We start from the raw sequence: 20754 nt of genomic DNA, 5'->3' as shown, positions 1-20754 counted from the left end.
TCTATCTCATATCTATCATCTATCTATCTCATATCTATCTATCTCATATCTATCTATCTCATATCTATCTATCTATCTATCTCATATCTATCTATCTATCTATCTATCTATCTATCTCATATCTATCTATCAAGTAAAGCGTCCCACAACACTCCAATTCAAGGTGAAAAACCAATGAAGTTTACTTCCTCATATGTGGCAAGCAATGTTTCGACTGTCTGCACAGTCTTGATAAATTTGCAAATAGGACACTGATCCCTCCCTTCTTTTAGGTGAAAGATATAATTGCGCATGTGCACAATGCAAATTTCATTACCAATTTTCGCATGGAAAAAAAAACAGGGAACGAACATAGCGTATATGCGAATTTCACAAACATAGGACGAATATTCGTCCATATATGCGCAAAACATTGCAAATTGGAATGTGGCCCCTGCCGCTCATCACTAGGTCAGCAGAGAGCACTGTGGTCAAACAGAAAAGAACTGCACAACTTCCTCTGGAGCATGCAGCAGTTGATATGTACTGGAAGGATTAAGATTTTTTTATAGAAGTCATTTACAAATCTGTTTAACTTTTTGGCACCAGTTGATTTGAAAAAAAATAAAATAAATTCCGCTGGAGTACCCCATTAACATTATAATTTAGATAGTTCGGACATTTACTTCTAGAAGGCAGACCAGAGAAGGAGACCCCAGGACCGCAGGTAATCCCATCAGCCATTTGAAGTGCCACATTGCAGCAGATGTCGTAATCAGTATTGCGCGATCGCCGATGGCCTCCATTACAGGCAGGTCCCTGGCTGCTGATAGCAGCTGGGACCTGCAGTGCATGAAGCAAGCGCAACTCCTGTGCTCACTTCATATTCAGGACATAGATGTACATCCTGGTGCGTTAAGGACCAGGAACTAGGACGTACATTTACGTCCTATGTCGTTAAGGGGTTAAGAGAGACAGATGCTCTTTGTTGCTGCTTTCTGCTTTTGCTGATGATGATCCAACATTATTGAAAAATGAATTTCCTAAGCCCGTTGTCTCTTTAAAGGGGTACTCTGGAGAAAAAAATGTTTTCAAATCAACTGGTACCAGAAAGTTATACAGATTTGTAAATTACTTCTATTTAAAAATCTTAATCCCTCCAGTAATTATCAGCTGCTGTATGCTCCAGAGGAAGTTGTGTAGTTCTTTCCAGTCTGACCACAGTACTCTCTGCAGGAGAAATTTGCTATGGGGATTTGTTCCCGCTCTGGACAGTTCCTGGCACGGACTGAGGTGTCAGTAGAGAGCACTGTGGTCAGACTGGAAAGAACTACACAACTTAAAGGGGTATTCTGGGATTTTTTTTTTATTTCACTATGCTACAGGGGCTGTAAAGTTAGTGTAGTTCATAATATAGTGTCTGTACCTGTGTGTGTCGGTTTTCTCACAATTCTTCTGTGATTATTTACCCCAATATTTATTTTTAACACCATACAAAATGACTGTTGTCTCAGATTTTTCCCAGTTTGCAATGCGGCTGTTACGCCGAGCGCTCCGGGTCCCCGCTCCTCCCCGGAGCGCTCGCTTCACTCCCTCCGCTGCAGCGCTCCGGTCACGTCCTCTGACCCGGGGCGCTGCGATCCTGCTGCCAGCCGGGATGCGATTCGCGATGCGGGTAGCGCCCGCTCGCGATGCGCACCCCGGCTTCCCTACCTGACTCGCTCCCCGTCTGTTCTGTCCCGGCGCGCGCGGCCCCGCTCCCTAGGGCGCGCGCGCGCCGGGTCTCTGCGATTTAAAGGGCCACTGCGCCGCTGATTGGCGCAGTGGTTCCAATTAGGGTTTTCACCTGTGCACTTCCCTATATTACCTCACTTCCCTTGCACTCCCTTGCCGGATCTTGTTGCCTTAGTGCCAGTGAAAGCGTTCCTTGTGTGTTCCTTGCCTGTGTTTCCAGACCTTCTGCCGTTGCCCCTGACTACGATCCTTGCTGCCTGCCCCGACCTTCTGCTACGTCCGACCTTGCTTCTGCCTACTCCCTTGTACCGCGCCTATCTTCAGCAGCCAGAGAGGTGAGCCGTTGCTAGTGGATACGACCTGGTCACTACCGCCGCAGCAAGACCATCCCGCTTTGCGGCGGGCTCTGGTGAAAACCAGTAGTGGCTTAGAACCGGTCCACTAGCACGGTCCACGCCAATCCCTCTCTGGCACAGAGGGTCCACTACCTGCCAGCCGGCATCGTGACAGTAGATCCGGCCATGGATCCCGCTGAAGTTCCTCTGCCAGTTGTCGCTGACCTCACCACGGTGGTCGCCCAGCAGTCACAACAGATAGCGCAACAAGGCCAACAGCTGTCTCAACTGACCGTTATGCTACAACAGTTGCTACCACAGCTTCAGCAGTCATCTCCTCCGCCAGCTCCTGCACCTCCTCCGCAGCGAGTGGCCGCTCCTGGGATACGCTTATCCTTGCCAGATAAATTTGATGGGGACTCTAAGTTTTGCCGTGGCTTTCTCTCCCAATGTTCCCTGCATCTGGAGATGATGTCGGACCTGTTTCCCACTGAAAGGTCTAAGGTGGCTTTCGTAGTCAGTCTTCTGTCCGGAAAAGCCCTGTCATGGGCCACACCGCTCTGGGACCGCAATGACCCCGTCACTGCCTCAGTACACTCCTTCTTCTCGGAAATCCGAAGTGTCTTTGAGGAACCTGCCCGAGCCTCTTCTGCTGAGACTGCCCTGTTGAACCTGGTCCAGGGTAATTCTTCCGTTGGCGAGTACGCCGTACAATTCCGTACACTTGCTTCAGAATTGTCCTGGAATAATGAGGCCCTCTGCGCGACCTTCAAAAAAGGCCTATCCAGCAACATCAAAGATGTTCTGGCCGCACGAGAAATTCCTGCTAATCTACATGAACTTATTCACCTAGCCACTCGCATTGACATGCGTTTTTCTGAAAGGCGTCAGGAACTCCGCCAAGATATGGACTCTGTTCGCACAAGGCGTTTCGTCTCCTCGGCTCCTCTCTCCTCTGGTCCCCTGCAATCTGTTCCTGTGCCCCCCGCCGTGGAGGCTATGCAGGTCGACCGGTCTCGCCTGACACCCCAAGAGAGGACACGACGCCGTATGGAGAACCTCTGCCTGTACTGTGCTAGTACCGAACACTTCCTGAGGGATTGTCCTATCCGTCCTCCCCGCCTGGAAAGACGTACGCTGACTCCGCACAAAGGTGAGACAGTCCTTGACGTCTACTCTGCTTCTCCACGTCTTACTGTGCCTGTGCGGTTGTCTGCCTCTGCCTTCTCCTTCTCTACAGTGGCTTTCTTGGACTCTGGATCTGCAGGAAATTTTATTTTGGCCTCTCTCGTCAACAGGTTCAACATCCCAGTGACCGGTCTCGCCAGACCCCTCTACATCAATTGTGTAAATAATGAAAGATTGGACTGTACCATACGTTTCCGCACGGAGCCCCTTCTTATGAGCATCGGATCTCATCATGAGAGGATTGAACTTTTGGTCCTCCCCAATTGCACCTCGGAGATTCTCCTTGGACTTCCCTGGCTTCAACTTCATTCCCCAACCCTGGATTGGTCCACTGGGGAGATCAAGAGTTGGGGGTCCTCTTGTTCCAAGAACTGTCAAAAACCGGTTCCCAGTAACCCTTGCCGTAACTCTGTGGTTCCTCCAGTAACCGGTCTCCCTAAGGCCTATATGGACTTCGCGGATGTTTTCTGCAAAAAACAAGCTGAGACTCTACCTCCTCACAGGCCTTATGATTGCCCTATCGACCTCCTCCCGGGTACTACTCCACCCCGGGGCAGAATTTATCCTCTCTCTGCCCCAGAGACTCTTGCCATGTCCGAATACGTCCAGGAGAATCTAAAAAAGGGCTTTATCCGTAAATCCTCCTCTCCTGCCGGAGCCGGATTTTTCTTTGTGTCCAAAAAAGATGGCTCCCTACGTCCTTGCATTGACTACCGCGGTCTTAATAAAATCACGGTTAAGAACCGCTACCCCTTACCCCTCATCTCTGAACTCTTTGATCGCCTCCAAGGTGCCCACATCTTCACTAAATTGGACTTAAGAGGCGCCTATAACCTCATCCGCATCAGAGAGGGGGACGAGTGGAAAACGGCATTTAACACCAGAGATGGACACTTTGAGTATCTGGTCATGCCCTTTGGACTGTGTAATGCCCCTGCCGTCTTCCAAGACTTTGTCAATGAAATTTTTCGTGATCTATTATACTCCTGTGTTGTGGTATATCTGGACGATATCCTAATTTTTTCTGCCAATCTAGAAGAACACCGCCAGCATGTCCGTATGGTTCTTCAGAGACTTCGTGACAACCAACTCTATGCCAAAATTGAGAAATGTCTGTTTGAATGCCAATCTCTTCCTTTTCTAGGATATTTGGTCTCTGGCCAGGGACTACAGATGGATCCAGACAAACTCTCTGCCGTCTTAAATTGGCCACGCCCCTCCGGACTCCGTGCTATCCAACGCTTTTTGGGGTTCGCCAATTATTACAGGCAATTTATTCCACATTTTTCTACCATTGTGGCTCCTATCGTGGCTTTAACCAAGAAAAATGCTGATCCCAAGTCCTGGCCTCCTCAAGCAGAAGACTCCTTTAAACGACTCAAGTCTGCCTTTTCTTCGGCTCCCGTGCTCTCCAGACCTGACCCTTCCAAACCCTTCCTATTGGAGGTTGATGCCTCCTCAGTAGGAGCTGGAGCTGTTCTTCTACAAAAAAATCCTTCCGGGCATGCTGTCACTTGTGGTTTTTTCTCTAGGACCTTCTCTCCAGCGGAGAGGAACTACTCCATCGGGGATCGAGAGCTTCTAGCCATTAAATTAGCACTTGAGGAATGGAGGCATCTGCTGGAGGGATCAAGATTTCCTGTTATTATCTACACCGACCACAAGAACCTCTCCTACCTCCAGTCGGCCCAACGGCTGAATCCTCGCCAGGCCCGGTGGTCTCTGTTCTTTGCCCGATTTAATTTTGAGATTCACTTTCGTCCTGCCGATAAGAACATTAGGGCCGATGCTCTCTCTCGTTCCTCGGATGCCTCAGAAGTTGATCTCCCTCCGCAACACATCATTCCACCTGACTGCCTGATCTCCACTTCTCCTGCCTCCATCAGGCAGACTCCTCCAGGAAAGACCTTTGTTTCTCCACGCCAACGCCTCGGAATCCTCAAATGGGGTCACTCCTCCCATCTCGCAGGTCATGCGGGCATCAAGAAATCTGTGCAACTCATCTCCCGCTTCTATTGGTGGCCGACTCTGGAGACGGATGTTGGGGACTTTGTGCGAGCCTGCACTATCTGTGCCCGGGATAAGACTCCTCGCCAGAAGCCCGCTGGTTTTCTTCATCCTCTGCCTGTCCCCGAACAGCCTTGGTCTCTGATTGGTATGGATTTTATTACTGATTTACCCCCTTCCCGTGGCAACACCGTTATTTGGGTGGTCGTTGATCGATTCTCCAAAATGGCACATTTCATCCCTCTTCCTGGTCTTCCTTCTGCGCCTCAGTTGGCTAAACAATTTTTTGTACACATTTTTCGTCTTCACGGGTTGCCTACGCAGATTGTCTCGGATAGAGGGGTCCAATTCGTGTCTAAATTCTGGAGGGCTCTCTGTAAACAACTCAAGATTAAATTAAATTTTTCCTCTGCATATCATCCCCAGTCCAATGGACAAGTAGAAAGAATTAACCAGATCCTGGGTGATTATTTGCGACATTTTGTTTCCTCCCGCCAGGATGACTGGGCAGATCTCCTTCCATGGGCCGAATTTTCGTATAACTTCAGGGTCTCTGAATCTTCCTCCAAATCCCCATTTTTCGTGGTGTACGGCCGTCACCCTCTTCCCCCCCTCCCTACCCCCTTGCCCTCTGGTCTGCCCGCTGTGGATGAAATTTCTCGTGACCTTTCCATTATATGGAGAGAGACCCAAAATTCTCTTTTACAGGCTTCTTCACGCATGAAGAGGTTCGCGGATAAGAAGAGAAGAGCTCCCCCCGTCTTTTCCCCTGGAGACAAGGTATGGCTCTCCGCTAAATATGTCCGCTTCCGTGTCCCTAGCTACAAGTTGGGACCACGCTATCTTGGTCCTTTCAAAATTTTGTGTCAAATTAATCCTGTCTCTTATAAACTTCTTCTTCCTCCTTCTCTTCGTATCCCTAATGCCTTTCACGTCTCTCTTCTCAAACCACTCATCCTCAACCGTTTTTCTCCCAAATCTGTTCCTCCCACTCCTGTTTCCGGCTCCTCGGACGTCTTCTCGGTCAAGGAAATTTTGGCTGCCAAAAAGGTCAGAGGGAAAAATTTTTTTTTAGTTGACTGGGAGGGTTGTGGTCCTGAAGAGAGATCCTGGGAACCTGAGGACAACATCCTTGACAAAAGTCTGCTCCTCAGGTTCTCAGGCTCCAAGAAGAGGGGGAGACCCAAGGGGGGGGGTACTGTTACGCCGAGCGCTCCGGGTCCCCGCTCCTCCCCGGAGCGCTCGCTTCACTCCCTCCGCTGCAGCGCTCCGGTCACGTCCTCTGACCCGGGGCGCTGCGATCCTGCTGCCAGCCGGGATGCGATTCGCGATGCGGGTAGCGCCCGCTCGCGATGCGCACCCCGGCTTCCCTACCTGACTCGCTCCCCGTCTGTTCTGTCCCGGCGCGCGCGGCCCCGCTCCCTAGGGCGCGCGCGCGCCGGGTCTCTGCGATTTAAAGGGCCACTGCGCCGCTGATTGGCGCAGTGGTTCCAATTAGGGTTTTCACCTGTGCACTTCCCTATATTACCTCACTTCCCTTGCACTCCCTTGCCGGATCTTGTTGCCTTAGTGCCAGTGAAAGCGTTCCTTGTGTGTTCCTTGCCTGTGTTTCCAGACCTTCTGCCGTTGCCCCTGACTACGATCCTTGCTGCCTGCCCCGACCTTCTGCTACGTCCGACCTTGCTTCTGCCTACTCCCTTGTACCGCGCCTATCTTCAGCAGCCAGAGAGGTGAGCCGTTGCTAGTGGATACGACCTGGTCACTACCGCCGCAGCAAGACCATCCCGCTTTGCGGCGGGCTCTGGTGAAAACCAGTAGTGGCTTAGAACCGGTCCACTAGCACGGTCCACGCCAATCCCTCTCTGGCACAGAGGGTCCACTACCTGCCAGCCGGCATCGTGACAGCGGCCGAGACCTGACATCACTAGTCAGCTGATGACAGGGAGCCTGTCTGCTTCAATGGGTGGAGGGATCAATCTGCAACTAATGCAACAGCTATAGGCACCCTGATTGAAGACCACAGGTCAGCAGCTCATTTATGTTTCAATAGGTGGGGTGGCTGATGTGTGGGGAGGAGGAAAATGCTATCATGGGGTTTGTAGGCAAACAAGAAAACTGAAAACAGGAAATACCAGTTCACAGAAACCTAGCCACAGTGTTATGGTAATCTCACAGCATAGCCATTTAGCCCAAGACAAGCGCAGAACCTTCCTAAGCATGTCCATTACTGTCTGCCAGGTACATACTGTCTGCAAAAATGGAAAAACCTGTGGTCCTTAAGAGTTCAATATATATATATATATATATATATATATATATATATATATTTCCCCCAATATGTTTTTCCTAAATCATATGTGCCTGATAATAACACTACATGACCCAAGTCACAAGAGCCAGAAGGAAATGTTGGGAGAGTTCAGCTCTGAAGCTCAGACTTTAACACAGGCTTCAGTGCTTGATGAGGACAAGATAAGTAACATAATATATTTGCAGAATTACTCAACTTTCTGTGCATATTGATGGAATTTGTGATTTGTGGACATATGTTTTGAGGGAAACCGAGCCTCTTATTCTTCCACAAGTGCAAACCAATGGGTCACATTTGTCCAAGAAACCTTTAGACGGTAGATTTATAGCTGGATATTTCTCCTGTAATACACATCACGTCCTCTCACAGCCGGGAACAGTGGGAGCAGTCAGCCGAGCACCAGATGCTTGAAATAAGACACTCTTTCCAAATTCAGGCCTTTGTCTGTTTTGGGCCTTAATCTTGTAGACAGCTGCCAAAGGTAAGTGTAATACGATTTATTGTAAAAGTCAGCATCCATAAATATTGGAACATCTGTTATTGTCTATTTAGGTCAGTACTGTAAAGTTGATTTGCTAAATCTTTCTTCATATCGTGCTCCCGGGAGAGATCTTCGGCAAGTGCATTTTTTTTATATCATTTTAATGGAAGTGGACATTGGCAGGCTCCATGCAATCCGTGTCAGACCGAGCGGCCGCACTTCAATCCTCCATTTTGCATACAGCCTGGAACTTCTGTAATCTCTCCGATAGTGATCACCTACATTAGACAGAAACCATCACATTAGACAAATTGCTTCTGAGGCTTAAAGCAAAGGCTTTATCACTATTACCGAAATTGAATTCTAAATTGGAGACCAAGACTGCATAATTTACTTGCAGTGAAAATATACTTTTTTTTTATTTCTACATCCGTCGCATAACGCGTTTCAGTTTAATTGAAATGTAATTTAGAAGACAATAAAATTAAAAGGTTTTATTGGAAATAGTTACATAATAATGTCAGGACTGTCCATCTCCATTATGAACAGCTCTGGGCAGTTTTTTTTTTTCCAATACTGTAATTGTGGTGTCCCAGCACCAAAGGCTATCCTGTGGCTTTGGACTTCCTCTGGCAGACCTGCAGCACAGGTGTTGGGCCCACTGAGGGACTGATTATGGTTTCTATTAAGTTTTCGCAGTTTACCAAAAGATAATATATTTTTTTAATTATCATGTTATTTCTCTATATGTTATTTATATGTGTTATTGTACCTTTAAGAGAGGAGCAGTACAACCCATGTGACCCTGCCTACCAATGGGAACCCCTAAATTCTTGGCCATAAAGTGTAGTGGGGGGGAGGAGTTGCTCCAGTCCTGTGCTAGTCACTGTTGAGAGTAGAGCACAAGTGTGGTAAAGGTGTGAGGTGTGTGGAGAAGCTCTAAGGGAAGGCCCAGAACAAATCTATCTTATCCGGTCATTCTGCAAGGATCACCCACACGGTGGAAGTTCATGCCTTGGCAGGGAAAGCTACAGGACCTTTACAGAACCCTAGCTACCAGGATCAATTCTCTAAAGTCAGTATCAATTTATTGGGTGAAAGCACCACAAGTCCCAGCAAGGCAACAGGGCTTCCAAGGGGTTACCCTGCATCCTCTCACTCTTCACCACACTGTCAGTGTAATACCATCTGCACCCTGCACCCTGCTCAGTAAAGACAGTTATCCATAACCTGATGTTTGTGTGTTTCTTTACTTCCCGTGTCTGGCCCAGGAGAAGCTGTCTCCAACCTCGGACTCTATATAGGCTAACGGTGCCATGGCGTCACAAAATGATCAGGTATTTCCATACAACACCAGTGGCACCACATAATGGTGGAAGTCAGGGATAGAACAAGCTCTACTGGTACCCAGGGCAGGGGTTTCAGTAGGTGCCCCCATTCCCTGAAGTTCAGCACAATCACCCCCATCCTACTACAGTGACCCAGAGGAGACTGTAAACTGAAAAGGCAGCTGGGGACGTGCAAATGCGGTAGACAGGCCCTGTGATGTCACAGTACAGTTTGAAGGGCAGTTCCTATTCTTGTTAGGTTGGCATAGAAATAATGGGGCTTCACATATGTTGGTGGATGTTTTCTCTGGGGCAAACCCTGGTACAGCATCCTAGTAGTTGGGGTGCCCTTGCTGATGTAAGGTACAGATGAAGCGCCAGGGAGTTGAGGAGTGCAATGCAAATGGGTTTCTTTACTAAACAACTCAACTTCATCCCCAACATGGAAGTACAGACTCTTTGAAACAGTTCTCAAAGGTACAGGTGGTAAAGGCAGTTGAAGGGTTAACCCATGCAGCGTGCCATACTGAGTCTAATGCTAGTTCTCTCGTGCCTGAATGACAATGTTTATGTTATAATATATATCTCAGTGGGTGCCTTGCGCAAAAGTGTAGTACTCACTGAGATTGAGCTGCAGTTTCTAATAGCAGGATGCAGGTCTTGAACTTTTTATATAATGTAGATAATACTGTAATGTGCCAGTACAGGACATGGTCCTGTACTACCTTTAGGCCCTGCCAGGTTGAGACCCTCAGTGACCTGGGGGCTCCTCTGCAAGGTCTCCCCCTGTTGTTCCATAATGTTGTGTATATCACTTTAATGCCTAGACAGACATGTATAGATAGAGCAGAGATGCTGTGGGAGGTCTCAAGGACCTGTGAGATTGTCACATGTTAAGTTATGCAGTCACATGATTTGTTGTCACATGTTTTCCCAGAGAACACCAGCTTAAATTATGACCCGCAGCTTGACCAATGGGCTTTAGTCCAGCCCCCACTATATAAAGGGGCGGCCATTACAATTCACTCTCTTATGATCTTTGCTAAGGAACAGTTAACACCAGAGATCTCAGTGCAAGTGATCCGCATCTGGAAGACCCCAAAAGCGACAGCCATTCCAGTAAGTCCCAAATCTATGTCTGCTGTCACTGCAAATAGTCAAATCCTGCATATAGTCAAGTCAAGTCCAATCTCAAGTCAAGTTAATTACAAGTATATTGGTCCAGCAAGCTGTGAGGTCCTTCTGGGTCGTGGCCACCTCTCTGGGAAATCTGGCCTTAGCTGTGAAGATAATACCATCTGTCTTATACTCAGTAAAGCCTCCATTTGACCATAACTGGTTGTGGACTCTTATTTCACTACTAGCAACTGGGATAGCGGGGAAGCCGGGTGTGTGGTGTTCCGGAACCCAAAAACCACACTGGCGTCACGAACACTAGGGGTTAATACCATCTTGCCCCCGGGGTTAATACCATCTGATCCCACCACTCACACCGCTACACCCGTGGTCCTTCCATACACCAGTGGTCACTACAATCTCATTATATGTATATTTGTTGTATACATTGGATGTGTGTCTCTATGAGGAGTCCAAATACAGGAAGTGTGGGTGGACCAGCAGTGCTCAGAGCCCTGCTTGTCCTCAGTGTACAGAGCCCTGCTTGTCCTGAGTGTACAGAGCCTTGCTTGTCCTCAGTGTACAGAGCTCTGCTTGTCCTCAGTGTACAGAGCTCTGCTTGTCCTCAGTGTGCAGAGCCCTGCTTGTCCCCAGTGTACAGAACCCTGCTTGTCCCCAGTGTACAGAACCCTGCTTGTCCTCAGTGTACAGAGCCCTGCTTGTCCTCAGTGTAGAGAGCCCTGCTTGTACTCACTGCACAGAGCCCTGCTTGTCCTCAGTGTACAGAGCCCTGCTTGTCCTCAGTGCACAGAGTCCTGCTTGTCCTCAGTGTACAGATCCCTGCTTGTCCTCAGTGCACAGAGCCCTGCTTGTCCTCACTGCACAGAGCCCTGCTTGTCCTCAGTGTACAGAGCCCTGCTTGTCCTCAGTGTACAGAGCCCTGCTTGTCCTCAGTGTGCAGAGCCCTGCTTGTCCCCAGTGTGCAGAGCCCTGCTTGTCCTCACTGCAAAGAGCCCTGCTTGTCCTCAGTGTACAGAGCCCTGCTTGTCCTCAGTGTACAGAGCCCTGCTTGTCCTCAGTGTACAGAGCCCTGCTTATCCTCAGTGTACAGAGCCCTGCTTGTCCTCAGTGTAAAGAGCCCTGCTTGTCCTCAGTGTACAGAGCCCTGCTTGTCCTCAGTGTACAGAGCCCTGCTTGTCCTCAGTGTACAGACCCCTTCTTGTCCTCAGTGTACAGAGCCCTGCTTGTCCACAGTGGACAGAGCCCTGCTTGTCCTCAGTGTACAGACCCCTTCTTGTCCTCAGTGTACAGAGCCCTGCTTGTCCTCAGTGTTCAGAGCCCTGATTGTCCTCAGTGTACAGAGCCCTGCTTGTCCTCAGTGTACAGACCCCTGCTTGTCCTCAGTGTACAGAGCCCTGCTTGTCCTCAGTATACAGAGCCCTGCTTGTTCTCAGTATACAGAGCCCTGCTTGTCCTCAGTATACAGAGCCCTGCTTGTCCACAGTCACCTCTTGTATTTGGACTCCTCACAGAGACACGCAGGCAATAGCTGCAGGGACAAAAATATTCAAATTTTTTAACCAATATATATTACAATTATACATATAATGGTATTATCTACATTATATAAAAGGTTTTTGTTGACGACAGGTACAATTTAACTGAAACATAACATGGCAGCCACAAAGTACTGGTCCCATCAAAAAGCTTTTTCAGGTAGCAGAAGAGCTACAAGATCCCTGTGAAGCTTTTCCTTACAGGAAAGTGATGTTTCAAAGGCTGCAAACATTGAAGAAGGAATGTTAGATGCTTCAGAATGGAGTGAAGTTGCTCCTTTGGATTCTCCACAATACTCTACTGAAAGTATGCGGCTCCCATGTGATCCTAGGTAGGCCTCTGTAACAATGGCTAGATGTTATTCTAATTCTATAACTCAACTATACTCAACAGCAACTCATTCAACTAGCTCCTCCCTTCCTCTAGAACATTCTGTCATGTTGAACTATGGGGCTAAGTAAACTATAAAGAGATCTTTTTTAACAACATAATTAGATGGCAACAAAGTGTAACTTAATCTGCAGAATGTCTGCGTACAGTGATTTTAATGGCCTCAGGTTACAATAATTTTCAACATATATTGTAACTTGAAACCGTACTCAACATACAGTGCCAGAAACAATCCGGATCCGCGGCTCGTGTGAATGGCTGGAAGATCCGACCAATCAGGGTGGGCATTTCACTGGCAAAACTCCTGTATTAATAAATTACATGCACTTATTTTCTTTATTTGTCTTCTGATGTAAGTTTAAGGGGTTAACTGTGTTTACCTAAAATCCTTATCTGAACTTTGGAAAGCTGGTAAGATGGCCCATGTCCACCCTTCAGCCAATTAGGGGCTAAGGGTTGTCACTCATTGCTCATACAGGCCCCCTAGGAAGAGTAAAAAAGAAGAAAATAAATTAAGAAAAAAAAAAATTATTGGTATCCGTGGGTATGGAATTGTACAAACTATAGAAATATACTTGATCCTGCATATTCAACAGCATAAAAAAAATAAAAAAATAAAGATAAGCCAGCATTGGTGATTTTCAGTCACATAATGTGTCAGAGAAAAATTTATAAAAAGCACTCAGAATGTCCAATCTAGACAAAAAAAAAAAAAAAAAAAAAACAATTATAGGGAGCCCAGATTTGGCGATTTTAGGTACATTCATTTGTTTATTTTTTTAAAGATAAACTTTTTTAAATTTAATTAATAAAATAAATGCTTCATATATTGGATATCATTGTACTCATACTGACTGAAGATTACAGATAACATGTGGGTTTTACTGCTCGGCGAATGGCAAAAAAACCCGAAGAATTCCAAATTACAGTAGATTAAAGGACATCTGTAGTGCAATATAACTTATCCCATATCCAAAATATAGGGGATAAGTTATAGATCTCGGGGGGTTCGAGCACTGGGGCCCCCCGCGATCTCCTGGACGGGACCACGGCAGTATGCTGGAAAAGGGGCGTTCTGTCCCCACATGACACGGTGGCTGACACGCCCCCTCCTTGTACCCCATAGAGAGAGGGAGGGTGTCTGCCGCGGGTTTCTGCTGGGGACAAAACTGCACTTCCTGCATATTGCACTACAGATGTCCTTTAAGTACAATTGGACCTGCAAAGAACAAGCCCTCATATGGGTCTTTAGATGAAAAATTAAAAACATTTTGACTATTAGAAGGAAAGGAGGAAGAAAGAAAATGAAAATACATTAACGCAAATTGGCTGCACCATTAAAGGGTTAAGAAATGAAAGCACCACATCCTTCTAAGATTTAGTGGAGGAGATGTGCCCTGGCTTATGGCAGAGGTTACTGGTGAGTACCAGATGTATCTCTATGTGATATTTAATCTCTCGAGGTGAATTTAGTAATTGGGAGATGTCAGCCATGAGGATGACAGATTCAGACTGCGATAACTTGCAGTCCAGTGGTGTCAAGGACTGGAAAAATGTAACTTCTCAAATAAGGGTCATACTAGGTGGTCTCATTAGTTCATGGAGCGTAAAGGGAATAGGCATACACCACACTGATGTTGCAGACATTTCTGCAACTAAAAATCAGTTCCATACATGTGAATGGGGTTGTTTCAGTAGCGTTTGGATTTGTGCAAGATGGATGAGAAAGTCACGGAAATTTCTGAAACAAACCTGCTGCACGAGAATCTACCCAAAGACCTTCTTCAGATGAACTTTTTTGTGGCTTTTTTGGCTTTAACCCCTTGGGGACAGAGCCCATTATGACCCTAAGGACCGGAGCATTTTTTGCAAATCTGACCACTGTCACTTTAAAGGAGTACTTTGACGGGCACTTTTTTTCCTTTTATCCCGTCCGGGCTGCAAAATAAAAGAAAACACACTTTCTCTTACCTGCCAACGAGCCCCCGGTGCTCCGGTTCACTCCGGTACAGGTGTTCGGTCCCCGGGCTGTATTCTTCTTACTTCCTGTTAGCCCGGCACGTCACACGGAGCTTCAGCCTATCACCGGCCGAGGCGGGACATCGTTGTGGCCGGTGATAGGCTGAAGCTCCGTGTGATGTGTCGGGCTAACAGGAAGTAAGAAGAATACAGCCCAGGTGTGTACCGGAGCTCCGGGGGCTCGTTGGCAGGTAAGAGAGAGTGTGTTTTCTTTTATTTTGCAGCCCGGACGGGATAAAAGGAAAAAAGTGCGCACCGGAGTACACCTTTAAGCATTAATAAATCTGGGATGCTTTTATTTATAAATTTGATTCCAAGAATGTTTTTTCGTGACATATTCTACTTTATGGTAGTGGTAAATTTTTGTCGATACTTGCATCATTTCTTGGTGAAAAATTCAAAAATTTGATGGAAAAATTTAAAATTTTGCATTTTTCTAACTTTGAAGCTCTCTGCTTGTAAGGAAAATAGACATTCCAAATAAATTATATATTGATTCACATATACAATATGTCTACTTTATGTTTGCATCATAAAGTTGACGAGTTTTTACTTTTGGAGGACATCAGAGGGCTTCAAAGTTCAGCAGCTATTTTCCAATTTTTCACATTTTCAAAATTGGAATTTTTCAGGGACCAGTTCAGTTTTGAAGTGGATTTGAAGGGTCTTCAAATTAGAAATACCCTACATATGAGCACATTATAGAAACTGCACCCCTTAAAGTATCCAAAATTACATTAAGTAAGTTTGTTAACCCTTTAGGTGTTTTGCAGGAATAGCAGCAAAGTGAAGGAGAAAATTCAAAATCGTCATTTTTTACACTCGCATGTTCTTGTAGACCCAGTTTTTTAATTTGTACAAGTGGTAATAGGAGAAAAAGCCCCCCAAAATTTGTAACCCAATTTCTCTTGATTAAGGAAATTCCTCATATGTGTATGTCAAGTGTTCAGAGGGCGCAGTAGAGGACTCAGAAGGGAAGGAGCAACAATGGGATTTTGGAGAGGGAATTTTGCAGAAATGGTTTTTGGGGGGCATGTCACATTTAGGAAGCCCCTATGGTGCCAGAACAGCAGAAAACACCCACATGGCATACCATTTTGGAAACTACACCCCTCAAGGCACGTAACAAGGTGTCCAGTGAGCCTTAACACCTCACAGGTGTTTGACGACTTTTCGTTAAAATCGGATGTGTAAATGGAAAAAAAAATGCAATTTTTTCCCCAAATTTAAATTTTTTACAAAAGGTAATGGGAGAAAATGGCCCCCAAAATTTGTAACCCCATCTCTTCTGAGTATGGAAATACCCAATGTTAGGATATAAAATGCTCTGCTGGCACCCTACAATGCTCAGGAGAGAAGGAGCGCCATTGAGCTTTTGGAAAGCAAATTCGTTTGGAATGGTAGTCAGGGGCCATGTGCGTTTACAAAGCCCTCCGTGGTGCCAGAGCAGTGGACCCTTCCCCACATGTGACCCCATTTTGAAAACTACACCCCTCACAGAATTTAATAAGGGGTGCAGTGAGTATTTACACCCCACTGGTGTTTGACAGATCTTTGGAACAGTGGGCTGTGCAAATGAAAAATTTAATTTTTCATTTTCACGGACCACTGTTCCAAAAATCTGTCAGACACCTGTGGGGTGTAAATGCTCACTGCACCCCTTAATACATTACATGAGGGGTGTAGTTTCCAAAATGGAGTCACATGTGAGGCGGGGGGTCCATTGTTCTGGCACTATGGGGGCTTTGTAAACACACGTGGCCTTCAATTCCGGACAAATTTTCTCTTCAAAATCCCAATGGCGCTCCTTCTCTTCTGAGCATTGTAGTGTGCCAGCAGAGCACTTTATATCCACATATGGGGCAATTTTTTACTCAGAAGAAATGGGGTTACAAATTTTGGGGGGCTTTTTTCCTATTTTCCCTTGTGAAAATGAAAAATTTTGGGTAACACCAGCATTTTAGTGAAAACTTTTTTTTTCATTTTTCCATCCAAATTTTATGAAAATTCGTCAAACACCTGTGGGGTGTTAAGGCTCACTATACCCCCTTGTCACATTCCGTGAGGGGTGTAGTTTCCAAAATGGGGTCACATGTGGGTATTTATGTTTTTGCGTTTATGTCAGAACCGCTGTAAAATCAGCCACCCCTGTGTAAATCACCAATTTAGGCCTCAAATGTACATGGTGCGCTCTCACTCCTGAGCCTTGTTGTTCGCCCGCAGAGCATTTTACGCCCACATATGGGGTATTTCCGTACTCAGGAGAAATTGCGTTACAAATTTTGGGGGTCTTTTTTTCCTTTTACTGCTTGTGAAAATAAAAAGTATGGGGCAACACCAGCATGTTAGTGTAAGATTTTTTTTTTTTTACACTAACAGGCTGGGTTAGCCCCCACCTTTTCCTTTTCATAAGGGGTAAAAGGAGAAAAAGCCCCCCCAAAATTTTAAGTGCAATTTCTCCCGAGTACGGAAATGCCCCATATGTGGCCCTAAACTGTTTCCTTGAAATACGACAGGGCTCTGAAGTGGGAGAGCGCCATGCGCATTTGAGGACTAAATTACAGATTGCATAGGGGTGGACATAGGTGTATTCTACGCCAGTGATTCCCAAACAGGGTGCCTCCAGCTGTTGCTAAATTCCCAGCATGCCTGGACAGTCAGTGGCTGTCCAGAAATGCTGGGAGTTGTTGTTTTGCAACAGCTGGAGGCTCCGTTTTGGAAACACTGCCATACAATACGTTTTTCATTTTTATTGGGGGGGCAGTGTAAGGGGGTGTATATGTAGTGTTTTACCCTTTATTATTTGTTAGTGTAGTGTAGTGTTTTTAGGGTACACTCGCACTGGCGGGTTACGGTGAGTTTCCCGCAACCTCCAGCTGTTTCAAAACTACAACTCCCAGCATGTACTGACAGACCGTGTATGCTGGGAGATGTACTTTTGCAACAGCTGGAGGCACACTGGTTGGAAAACCTTCAGTTAGGTTCTCTTACCTAACTCAGCATTTTCAACCAGTGTGCCTCCAGCTGTTACAAAACTACAACTCCCAGCATGTACTGATCGCCGAAGGGCATGCTGGGAGATGTAGTTATGCAATAGCTGGAGGTACGCAACTACAACTCCCAGCATGCCAAGACAGCTGTTTGCTGTTTGGGCATGCTGGGATTTGCAGTTTTGCAACATCTGGAGGGCTACATTTTATAGACCACTGCCCAGTGATTTCCAAACTGTGACCCTCCAGATGTTGCAAAACTACAAATCCCAGCATGTCCAGACAGCAATGAAGTGTTTGGGCATGCTAGGAGTTGTAGTTTTGCAAGATCTGGAGGGATACGGTTTAGAGACCACTATATAGTGGTCTCAAACTGCAGTCCTCCAGCTGTTGCAAAACTACATATTCCAGCATGCCCAAACAGCAAACAGCTGTCTGGGCATGTTGGGAGTTGTAGCTTTGCAACATCTGGAGGGCTACAGGTTAGAGACGACTGTAGCCCTCCAGATGTTGCTAGGCAACTTACCGGCTTCCGTAGGATCCTGGGAGCCGTCCTCTTCTGCCGCACGACGTCGGCGCCCGCCGATCTCCGTCACCGCCCGCTGATCACCGTCGCACGCTGCCTCCAGACGGGTAAGTGGACGTCGGCGTTCGGTCCCCTTCGGTTCCCCGTTCTGCCCCGCCTATTGGTGGTGCTGCCTCTTCGTGCTGAGACGGGGCCCAGCAATTTGACACTTTTCCCCTATCCTTAGGATAGGGGAAAGTTTTTGTACCACAGGGAGCTCCTTTAAGAATTATGGTGTCCCAGCACCAAAGGTTGTCCTGTAACTTCGGACTACCTTGGACAGACCGGCAGCACAGGTGTTGGGTCCACTGAAGGACTTGCTGTGTTTATTATGTCTCAGCACTTTGCCAAGAGTTAATATATGTTTACAATCATTTTATGTTATTTCTATGTATGCTATTTATGAGTGTTTTGGTACCTTTAAGAAAAGAGCAGTGCACCCCTTGTGACCCTGCCTGTCAATGGGAACCCCTAAATTCCTAGCTATATAGAGAAGTGGGGAGAGGAGTTACCCCAGTTGAGTCTAGCCCCAGTGCTAAGCCTGAGCACAAGTGTGGTAAAGGTGTGAGTTGTGTGGAGGAGCTCTAAGGCAAGGGTCTCAAACTGGCGGCCCTCCAGATGTTGCAAAACTTCCAGAATGCCTGGACATGCCCAGACAGCTATTTGCTGCAGCTAATGGCTGTCGGGAATGCTGGGAGTTGAAGTTTTGCAAAATCTGGAGGGCCACCAGTTTGAGACCCCTGCTCTGAGGGAAGACCCAGATCAAATCTATCTTATCCAGTCATTCTGCAAGGATCACCTGCACGGTTCAAGCTACAGGACCTTGACAGAACCCTAGCTACCAGGATCAATCTGCAATTCTCTCAAGTCAGTATCAATTTTTTGGGTGAAAGCACCACAAGTCCCAGCAGGGCAACAGGGCTCTTAAGGGGTTACGCTGCATCCTCTCACTCTGCACCATACTGTCCGTGTATTACCATCTGCACTCTGCTAAGTAAAGACAGTTATCCATAACCTGACGTCCATGTGTTCATTTACTCCCCATTGTCTGGCCCAGGAGAAGCTGTCTCCAACCTTGGACTGTGTATAGGATAACGGTGCTCTGGTGTCACAAACTGTTAAGGTATTTTCCTAGCACTCCCGTGGCTACCACAAAACAACCTTTAAAATGGCAACATTTTTGTTCTTTATGCAATAACCCACGTTGGTCAAATATTGATGACCTATCCCGAGGACCATCAAATTCTGAAGCCCAGATAAGCCCTTTAAGAATGGTAAATATGGCTGAGCATTGAGCTTTTTTCAGCTGCATGATCCTTTTGTTCTTGGAGAGATAAGTCTCCGCAGCAACCTACCCCTCTTCTCTTCATTCAGGGCATGGTCAGCCAAGCCCAATGTTCCTGTGTATAGAGGTATCAGTAGAGATAGCTGTTGAACTATTGAGGTGGCCCAGTACAGGAGTTGCACCCCTGTACCCTAGCTGCCCTGTCCAGCAGACTCCATTCTGTGACCCCTTGTCATGTGAGTGTAACTAAGGTAGGTACCAGTGACCATGTGACCTACAGGATGACCTATGGGACTCCTCCTGAGTCTCCCCCATATGAGCTTCCTCAGTCTCTAATGCTCCCTTTAGTGCTGAGTTGCAGTGAGGTCAAGTCCTAGGTGTGTGTCTGGTGTCCTAAAGAGGTCTAAAGTCTACCAGGCAGCCACAGATCCAAGTCCACTACCCCCCAGGTCCAAGTCAAAACCTGGTAAGCTACAAACGGGGTAAAGTTTGTCATAGTCAGTCTCAGTCAAGTCAGTCCAAGTCAAGTCTGTCTCAAGTCAGCTTGGCCCTGTATCAAATTGTCCCAGTTCACCATAAGTCCCAGCAAGCCCTGTGATCTCTGAAGTCACTGTTTACCTCTTTAGACCTAGCCAAGCTGTATAGACTATATATATAGTTATATCTGTCTGACTCAGTAAAGCTGCCGTTGTTCCGTAACTTGGCGTCGGAGTCATTATTTGCCCCCATGGTGTGGAGGATAAACCACGCCCTGGCATTACAGAGGGTTAAAGCCATCTGCCCCTAGGGTAATTCCCTCTGCCCTCATCACACCCTCACCACAACTTTTGGCGTCTCGAACAGGATACGGGTGTGTTCCTCATGCAAAAAGTACCCTGCCCCCAGTCTGAACTGTGTCCTGTATTGACAAAAATTTGCACGCAGATGCGAAAAGAAATTGCGCCAGAAAGTGTACGGGACTTTATCAGTGAAAAGTGTTTATTCCGAGGCGCTTGTGAAATAAAGGGGGAGGTGAAGAAAAGTATGTTATCTGCCATTGTGAATTGTCCAAGAACTGTGCTGACCATGTGTAAAATCAGGTCCAAAGTTATGCTACATAACAAAGTAATACCTGTACCTGAAAGGGTTAAAGATGTGCTGGAGAAGCACGCAAAAATGTCCCGCGCTGGTCAACGTCCCGCCGCTATGCGTGGAAACCATGTTGCTGTATCGAATCCAAAGTGGAACTGTAAAAATCCACCCCTAGTTGCTGGGGGAGCGGAAGTCAGCGCTGCACCGCTGACTCACTTCCGGCCGGCAGCCAAGGTTACCTGAGTGCCTGTCAAAGCTGTCACCGCTTCCAAGTACACCCCAAGTTGAGGAGCAACAGTGTCCAGTACAGATGTGCCCAGGCCTACTCCTGGTGTTGAGGAGGTTTGGCTAACTCACCGGGCACCAACTAAACTGCCTCGGCCTACTCCTGCTGAGGA

The 20754-nt window shown here is 46.9% G+C and overlaps 1 long non-coding RNA gene across 1 annotated transcript; it reads right to left on the bottom strand.

Moving 5' to 3' along the window:
• Positions 1 to 7771: 7771 nt before the first annotated feature.
• On the bottom strand, positions 7772 to 20531 carry LOC130272510 (uncharacterized). Its single transcript, XR_008843583.1, has 3 exons — positions 20403 to 20531; positions 12807 to 12909; positions 7772 to 8313 (listed from the first exon to the last, which is right to left on the bottom strand). It is a non-coding gene; the product is annotated as an uncharacterized LOC130272510 (long non-coding RNA).
• Positions 20532 to 20754: the final 223 nt, after the last annotated feature.

Source organism: Hyla sarda, chromosome 5, assembly GCF_029499605.1.
Source record: "Hyla sarda isolate aHylSar1 chromosome 5, aHylSar1.hap1, whole genome shotgun sequence".
Taxonomy (NCBI): domain Eukaryota; kingdom Metazoa; phylum Chordata; class Amphibia; order Anura; family Hylidae; genus Hyla; species Hyla sarda.
Note: the sequence above shows the minus strand (reverse complement) of the source record. Positions and strands in the feature narration are given on the sequence as shown.